Genomic DNA, 8,862 nt, shown 5'->3' with positions numbered 1-8,862 from the left:
ATATATTTGTTTTTTTAAATATATTTGTGTGGATAAGGATGTGATTGGGGATGTTACACAGAGTGTTTAAACCTGGCCTTGGTGTTTGGAAAGGATTCAGGTAAAGAGAAATGTGAGAAGAAAAATTGAAAAGGGTAATTGAGGCAGAGTAAAAAGGCTGAGCTAAAGCATGGTGGTGTGATTGTTCTTGGATGGTTTCCAGTGAAGAAACATTTTCTGGGAGATGGGCTCTGGAGTGAGTAGATGGAGAACAGGAGGCAAGAACTGGTAGGAGATAAGCCTGGAAAGGTACCTGAGGACAGATCATGGAGGAGCTAAGAGGTGAGCTACTTATATAAGTAGGCGGGAGGAATGAATTAGAAAAACTCTAATATGAATGGACTGGTTGACCAATAGATAAATATAGGGATATAGGAAGATAGATATAGTTTATAGGAATGTTTATGTACTTTCTGGTTAATTTTTATATTTTCAAAAGTAAGTAGGGTGACAGCAGGATATGTTTGTTCTTTATTCACCATTGTAGCCATTGAATGAAGCACAGAACACTGAGGCATTTGATAAAATCTCATTTAATAGATGAATGAATGGGCTATAACCACTATACTTTGCTGTTTCCTGAAGAAAAAAAAAATGAACTTATCTTGAATGTGGGAGGAGGTGGGTGGTTTCACAAAGCAGGTGGCATTTAATCTTGGTATTGTAGATGGCATTTAGCATTGCAAAAATGAGTCATTCCTGGTGGTGAAAACATATGTACATGGAAAATGTCACTTCCCATGGTTTAGTGTGGTGGGGAAGAGCATCAATTCTGGAGCCAGAGTTTAAGTCCTAGATATGCCATTGAACAGCTGGGGGATTGGGGGGGCAGGGTATGTTCCTTAGTGTTCTGTGTCTCACTTTTCTCATCTGTAAAATGGGGACAATAAGAGGACTTACCTTCTAGGATTATTATGAAGTTGTAAGGTGCTTACCAAAATGACCAGCATGTAATAAGCTCTACATAAATGTTTGCTGTTATTGGTAGTCTCATTGCTGAGCCCTGAATGTAATCAGCAGACCAAACTCCACAGTCCTATCACAAACAACTGGTTCTTTCTTCAGATATTATATCTGAAGTGTCTACATGAGTCTCTTTGACACAAATCTCTTTGGTGCAGATGGAGGCCAGAAAACTTGGGAGTCACTTCTGATGAGGGAATGACTAAACAAGGGGAATGAAGAAACAGAGAATATATCAAATGCCAGGATTCAGAAGGGATTGTTCCAAGATACTAATGAGCAGAGAGCAGAGAGATCCAGAGAAACCATGTCAAAGCTTTCTGAGAAAGAGTGAGAGCAATACCTGGGGAGTGCCAAAAAGAGAGATGATAAAGGAAAATGACAGCTCCCTGCAGGCCTGGGCCAAATGCAACACAGAATAAGCAACAAGGACAGAGAAAGGCAGTGCATCTTGTTAAGTTTCTTCGAAAAGCTTTAAATCAGCAGTGGGTTCCTGGCCGGGTGAGGCCAGGCTCCAACTATTACAGGTTACCCAGAAGCCACCAGAGAAAAATGGAGAAGGGAAGCCTTGAAGAATGAGCCTGGACCCGGCTGTGATGTGGTTACCATAGATACCACTCCCAGTGGTAGCCAGGAAGGCCAGTGCCTGTCCTCAGAGCAGTTAACAAGCTATTAGGCCCCAACACGAAGATGCCAGCAGGTGAGTAGAATGAAGCCTCTACATCACAGCTGTCTGTTTGCTAAGATCAAACATGGGGAGAAGCAGCCATAAATCAGCCAGGCCACTGGGGCCATTGAGTCAAGTTCAGCGGAGCATGACAGGATTTCTAACCTGTGAGCCAAGGCCCAGAAACCATGGCCCAGAGGGACAGGCTCAGATGTTCCCCAGACTGGCTTGAGGATTCAAACAACACAAAACTACAGCACCAACAAACAGAAAGACAGAAACTAAGAATGCAGGAAAGAAAAGACCAGCAGAGAAAAGTACAGGAGGAAGTACAAAAAGGAGGAGTTCACACGGTGGTGCCTCACATTCCGACAACTGAACATACAGCCTGGTGTGTAGCACGCAGGAGGACCTGCTCAGTGGAGGATGGCAGAAGCAGGATTGGATCCAGGTCTGCCCCATAGAAGGCACTTTGGTTCTCCTGGGCTGCCTCTTCAGGAAAGCATCCAAAGGAGGTGAGCCCATGTGCAACTACCTCCTTTATGTGTGATCGCCATTCCAACAGAACAAGCATAATGCATCCAGGTGGTCGTTCCCTGCACACTGAGGCCTGCCCGCTAACAGGGTGCAAGTTCCTTGAGGTCCACTCTGCCTTCTGTCAATATGTCTATGTACACGGGGGTGGCTTAACACTCAAGGTTCCTATGTCAGTTTCTTGCCTACCTAGAGCCCACCGTCTGCCTTCTTTCAACCAGGCTGTATTCTGTCTCTCCTGTTTGCTGAGCCAAACATGCAAAGGAAAAATATGCTATATTTAAAGCAGCACACCTTCCTGTCTTTGCACATGCTTTTTCCTCAGCCTGAGAAGCCTTCTGCCTCCTTTTCAGGTTAGCCGATTTTTACTTCCCTTCAAATCTTAGGTTGAGAGCCATCTCACTCATTCATTCATTCATTCTTTCATTCATTAGTTCATTTTCATTCAATAAGAGCTAAATAGTCAACAAGTGCACAGGATACCTTCTATGAGTCCTTCCTCAGTGTTTCCACATACCGTGTAATTACATCTAATAAAACATTTCCCACTAGGCCAGGACTGTTCATTGATGTGTCTGTTGAGATCATTAGATGTTACATTCCTTGAGGTCAGATTGTGTCTTTCTCATAGTCCAGCATAGTTTCTAGGGTGCATAGCAGGTGCTCAATAAATATTTATTAAAGAATGAATAAAAGAATAAATAACAGTATTGCATTTTTAGTTCTATCCAGGTTGCCATATTCTAAAGGAAATTCTCCAAGCTATCCAGTTGACCTGGGACGAAATGTTTTTGTGCACATTACTTAATAAAAAGAGCTCTGGGTCAACTGAAAAATTTAAAGTCAATATGAAATTGATCCTCATCAGCACTTTCTCCTTCAAACAAGGAGACAAAAGGACATTTCTGAAATATATGTATTAGTGTTGCATTTTCTGCTCCAGAGATTCAGCAATCGTTGTCACCTCCAAGTCCAACCCTCATTAATTTAGGGGGCATCTAGCATAATCAGCAACAGGCTTCTTGGCAGCATAAATCAGAGACCATTCTAGAATTTGGGGGGGTCTCTAAGCTGCAAACAGAGCCATTTCCTTTCATGCTCCTTTCTCTCAGAAGTCATTGGGCACTATTTAAATTAAACTGAAGAGCTTTAGGCTATATTTCAAGGACACTGCAGAATCATCAGCAAATCTGTCCTCTTCAACTGTGCAGGGAAAGAGTGTAGACAACCAAAATAATATCCAACAGCAACTTCTCAGGAACTTCCATCCCATCTTTGCTCAGTTTAACAACCAGGTAAATCAAGATGTGCCGGAGGTAAGGTAGGGGGGATGGAGGGAAGCAGTCAGCAGATGAGAAAAACAAAACTCTTCTTGATGGAGGAAACAGTGTGAAAGAGTTAGATGTAATGGGTGTGAAAATGCTTGGGCACAACATCTGGCACAAAACTGGGTCCATTACTTGAAGTGATGGCCGCAATGATCTGTTGAGACTGTCTTCTGGTGGAATTGGGAAAATGGTTCAAGAGCTCTTGCTTATGCAACAAGGATACTGATATGGATGCATGTTTGTGACCCCCACTCCCCAGATTCATATGTTGAAATCCTAATCCCCAATGTGATGGTTTTAGGAGGCAGGGACTTTGGGGGATAATTAGGTCATGAGGGTGGAGGCCTCAGGAATGGGGTTAGTGACCTTACAAGAGAGCAGAAAGCTAGTTTCCTCTCTGCTCTCTCTGCCATATGAGGATACAAGAAGATGACTACCCACAAACCAGGAAATGAACCCTCATCAGACACTGGATGTGCCAGCACATTGGTTTGGAATTCCCAGGCTCCAGATCTTTGAAAAATAAAGGCTTGTTGTTTAAGCCGCCTGCCCATGGTATTTTTGGTACAGCAGCTTGAGCTGACTAGGAAGGATATGAAGTCACAGCATCTGGGCTGACTTTCCTCTCTGTTAATTCTGTAGAAAGGTGCAGTGTCACAGCCTGAGTGCCTCCTTACCCAGAACCAACTAGTGAAAACCAATGCCGTTGCCTTGAATATGTCTTGGAGAAAGAGTTTCTTCAGGAGGTTTCACTTTTCTCCCAGTCAGTGTGTAGGCTGGACAGGGAGTGGGCCTTGATTACTTGGATGCCGAGCCTAACATGCAAAGGAAAAATGGAGGAGACTCCCCAGGATAAACATCCCCAAATTTCAGGTGAGGGCCTTCCAGGCTAAAGCTCCAGGTGGTCCCGATGATGGTTTGGTGGAGGAAGGTAGGGATGAAGGTGGAGAATGAAGGCTGAAGAGGATTATGAATATTTGCAATGAGGAAAGCTTTATCTCTAAGTACACCCCTTTGAGCTTGGTGGGAGGTGTCAGGCTTTAGCTTCCACAGTGTTACCTGAGCTTCTGTGAACCAGGCTGGATTCTGTCTCTCCTGTTTCCTTAGATGCTAAAAGAATCACAGCTAATCAAAGGTGTCGTTTGACACTGTCAGTCACAGACACCACAATTCCATCCTTACCTTGTTTCTAGTGATTCATAGAAAGTATATTCACAGACCCAACTATTAAAATCCCTCATATTTTGACCCTTGGGGCCTCCTTACTGTGTGTGCGTGCCAAATATTTGAAAATATGATCACATGTAATGTCACAGCAATACCATAAGAACGTAGTATTATTTCCATTTTTATAATGAGGTTCATAGTGGATAGGACACATGCCCAAATCCACACAGCTAGTGGAGCCAGGGCTTGAGCCCATTGCTGTGATCTTGAATTTTTAAATCCATTCAGCTTTCCCATTTTGAAAGCCAGTTAAAGTTGAGATTTGTGCTATCTAGCCTTATTGAGAAAATTATTTGCATAAATCCTGACCTTCATGATATCCTCTGGTCTCCAGCCCGCTATTCCCCTCTGGACTTGACACACTTCAGAACATGGCTTACACACCCCCTCTGGCTGTTCCCTCCTGAGATACTTGGGATCATGCACCTCCCACTGAGTCAATCCTAATCCAAAGCTATCCTTTCTACTTCACATTTTTAAAAATATTTTAATTAATTTATTTGTATATTTACAAAAGCTGTGCATACACATCATAATATCAGATTTAAAAGAAAAATATAAAGAGGGAAATGAAAGTCCTTATCCCTAATATCTCGGTGCATTGTCTTCAACTTTTTTTAGATGTCTATGTCTACATTCCTACACATGTTTGCAACAAAATTGGAACTGTGTTGTGCATAAAGTTCTGAAATCTGCCTTCATGTGTATATGCCATTAAAAACATTGAAAATTTTCTATAAACATTTTATTTTAATGACTACATTATTTGAATGTGAAAAACTTCAGAAAAACATCTTCCTCATTGTTGGAAAATTTAGGTTGTTTGCCTTTTTCCAAATTGTAAGTAACGTGGAAATAAACATGTTTGTTCACAAGTCTTTGTCATTTCTGTTTTTAGGATGGAATACTGAAAAAATGAGTTCTGAAATCAAAAGTTGTGAAGTCATTTCAGGCTCTTCCAGATAATTTATCTGAGTTAAATTCTCAGCAGCAGTGCTCAATTCTACACTGGAAAATCATTTTTCCTGGAAGGTCCCCTCAAAGTGGTCATGAAGGGCAATCTAGATCATCTTGCATTTGTTTGAATAGCAACTGACTTTATCTAGGCTGGACACATGGTTAAGCTGTATTTCCCAGAGCGCTTACAATTAAGTTGGGGCTTGTGACTGAATTTCGGCCAACAGAGTAAGTGGAAGAAATGTAGACAGCTTCCAAAAAGGCCCCTAAAAATCTTCCTTTTTCTCCCCTTCAGAGACCTCAGAAGCCACATATTAAAAATGATGGTGACATACATAAGATAGAAAAAAACCTGAGTTCCTGAATGATTGCATGAAGAACAACAATGCACTTTTATTTTGTTAAATATTAAGTTGGGAGAGGCTGTTGATTAAGGCAACTACTATTGCTTATCCTAACTAACACAGGGAGTGTCTGGTTTACTCAATGATCCCCAAATCAAAAAGGCTCAGCTGGTTCTTTGTGTGTCAGCTATGACTCTGCCTTTGGCCCATGTGGCTTCTCACAGAGCCCCTGGCATCTAACCTAGTATCCAGCAGATAGTAGGGCTCCCCTGAGTGTGGGCTCATGTATGCTTGTGGAATGAATGAAATCATACAGGAGCCTTGTGATTCCAACTGGCTGACAAGTAAGCAAGGTTTACTCTGCCATCTGAAATGGATCATCACCTGGCCTCTGCCCCCTACCACATGTACATTCTTCACCCCCTGAATAAGCCTGTTTCAACTACCCATGGTCTCTGTACACGGCCCCCACAAGAAAAGCCTGATGCTGGGACCGCCCTTCAGAACAGAGGCTGCTGTGCAGAGAAAAGAGGTGTCCCCAGCACAGTCGTTTCTCTTCTCCTGCCGACGCTAATTACAGTTTGCTAAATGCAAACTGGGGAAACATCTCGCCCACCCTAAAGAGTTCCAGAATTGGGCTCCTTGTCTTCACAGTAACCCGGAGCAGAAAGCTCCTCCTCCTAAGTCTTTGATCTTTTTTTCTCCCAGTGCATCTGGGAAACAGAGAGGTACACTCATAGAGAAGGTGAGCTTGAAACTGCCCAACTTCCCCACCTTAGGCCCTTTCTTTTGGTGGCTTGCTCTGAGGCAAAGCTGGAGCAGAAGTGGAGGCATGCAGAAGACACCGCCGCGCTGGCAGGGGGTTAATTACTAGCATACGCATGCAGCACTGTGGTGGCTGACTGGGAATGCGGTTACACAACTCATTATATTGGCACAACAAACTGGAGCTTCCTTGAAGGGCTCCCGCCCATGGGACCACCATGTTGTCATTTGGCTATACAATTATTCCTTTCTTCCATTTTAGTATCACTTGTTGAATCTCCTCCTCTGTTAAAATCCTTCTCCTCCCTCTAGGACAGTGATGGCGAACCTATGACACGCGTGTCAGAGGTGATACTCGAACTCATTTTTTTGGTTGATTTTTCTTTGTTAAATGGCATTTAAATATATAAAATAAATATCAAAAATATAAGTCTTTGTTTTACTATGGTTGAAAATATCAAAAAATTTCTATATGTGACACAGCACCAGAGTTAAGTTAGGGTTTTTCAAAATGCTGACACACCGAGCTCAAAAGGTTCGCCATCACTGCTCTAGGACATCACTAAGAGTCACCACCTCTGTACAGCCTTCCCTGGTTTTAAGTGTGATCTGTAGCCCCTAGCAGCCAAGCACTTTTCCCCATCCATGCGAATCTATCTTTCCTCTGTGCTGTTACTGGACGTAGCACGGCCTCTGTGAAGCTGATTCTAGGGTCTGAGCTGCAGGTGTCAAATCTGGGAAACAGGACTGATGGGTCTCTTTTGTGAGTACTTGGGAGTAATTTTAAAATATCATAGCCTAGTGGAAAGATGGTGGCTTTGACACCAGAAGAAGAGTCTGAGCATCCAATCGGTGGCTTTTGGCTGAATGATCTGGGGAGGACTTACCTGTCATGTCTCTGGGCCTCAGTTTCCCCATCTGTAAAATAGTAGTAGTGCTGACATTCCTTCACAAGCCTGCAGAGTAATTTAAGCTAGGCCGTGCCTGTGAAAGCACTTTATAAATGATGGCATTCTGTGTTTGTATTAGCCATATTCATTTGTAAAAAGCCTGAGCCTCTCCCTACTCAGAGAATACCATCACCACTGCTGGGTTACACATCTCCACACACACAGCTCAGCTTCTGAGGATTGTGCCCAACCGTCGCCACAGCCTCCCTGCCTGAACAAAGACCTTTATTAAGAATCCCCAGGCAGCTTCACACTAATAGTGGTGACAGCTTTGGCCACCCTTTCTTGGGTACCAACCACTTGTTAAGCATTAGCTAGGCCCTTGCCACATAAACTGAGTGAAAGAATCAAACAGGCTTACAGTCAAGTCCTGGATTTGCAAATGAATATTTATGTGATCTTGAGAAAATCGCTTCACTTTTTGACTCTTCGTTTCCTTGTCAATAAATCAGCGGTGCTCGGGCCTACTATGAGGAACTGTTGTGGAAATGAGGATGCGACAACCCACTTAAAGCTCGCAGACACAATGCATAGAAGGCACACGACAAAAATGAGTCTCTTTCTCCTACATTCCTTTCAGCACCAAGAATGCAGAATTCCACAATATGAAACATTCATGCAAATAAATAGGAGTGTGATAGATGATGGGTGGCTCCTAGGGGAGTGATGTGAGAGAAAGATTTTGCCAGAATCTCTCTTCCAGTATCACAATGGGACCCCTGCACGAGCCTTTCACCCACGGTGCTCATCACCACAAGATTTTACAATGAGCATTTATTTTTCTTATTAAAAAAATAGAGTATTCACAATGATGCATGTGATAAATATGCCAGCTTTAAACCTTTTAGAAATATTAAAGGTTTTCCAGCTCAATGTTTGACAGACTTGATTAATCCTTTCCACACAGACACTCAGGAAGATAGCTGCGGCTGGGTTTTAAAGCTCCAGGAGTGCTCTCTGACAAAGGGAAAGAAAAGGTAAAGAGCTTTCAAACGAGAGAGAGAGAGAGAGATCCTCGTGCCACACAGAACAGACAAAGAATTCGAAGACTCAGAAGGCTTCACGGTACGTGGAGAGTTGGGAGCTGG

At 42.9% G+C, this 8,862-nt stretch overlaps 1 protein-coding gene across 6 annotated transcripts in view; it reads right to left on the bottom strand.

The window, feature by feature from the left end:
• DAB1 (Dab, reelin signal transducer, homolog 1 (Drosophila)) overlaps positions 1-8,862 on the bottom strand; it is a 1,114,147-nt gene that overhangs the window by 784,821 nt on the left and 320,464 nt on the right. The gene's annotated exons all lie outside the window — the stretch shown is intronic.

The sequence above is a fragment of the Myotis brandtii genome, unplaced genomic scaffold (genome assembly GCF_000412655.1).
Source record: "Myotis brandtii unplaced genomic scaffold, ASM41265v1 scaffold304, whole genome shotgun sequence".
Lineage (NCBI taxonomy): Eukaryota > Metazoa > Chordata > Mammalia > Chiroptera > Vespertilionidae > Myotis > Myotis brandtii.
The sequence above is the reverse complement of the archived record's forward strand: the minus strand, read 5'-3'. Positions and strand labels throughout refer to the sequence as shown.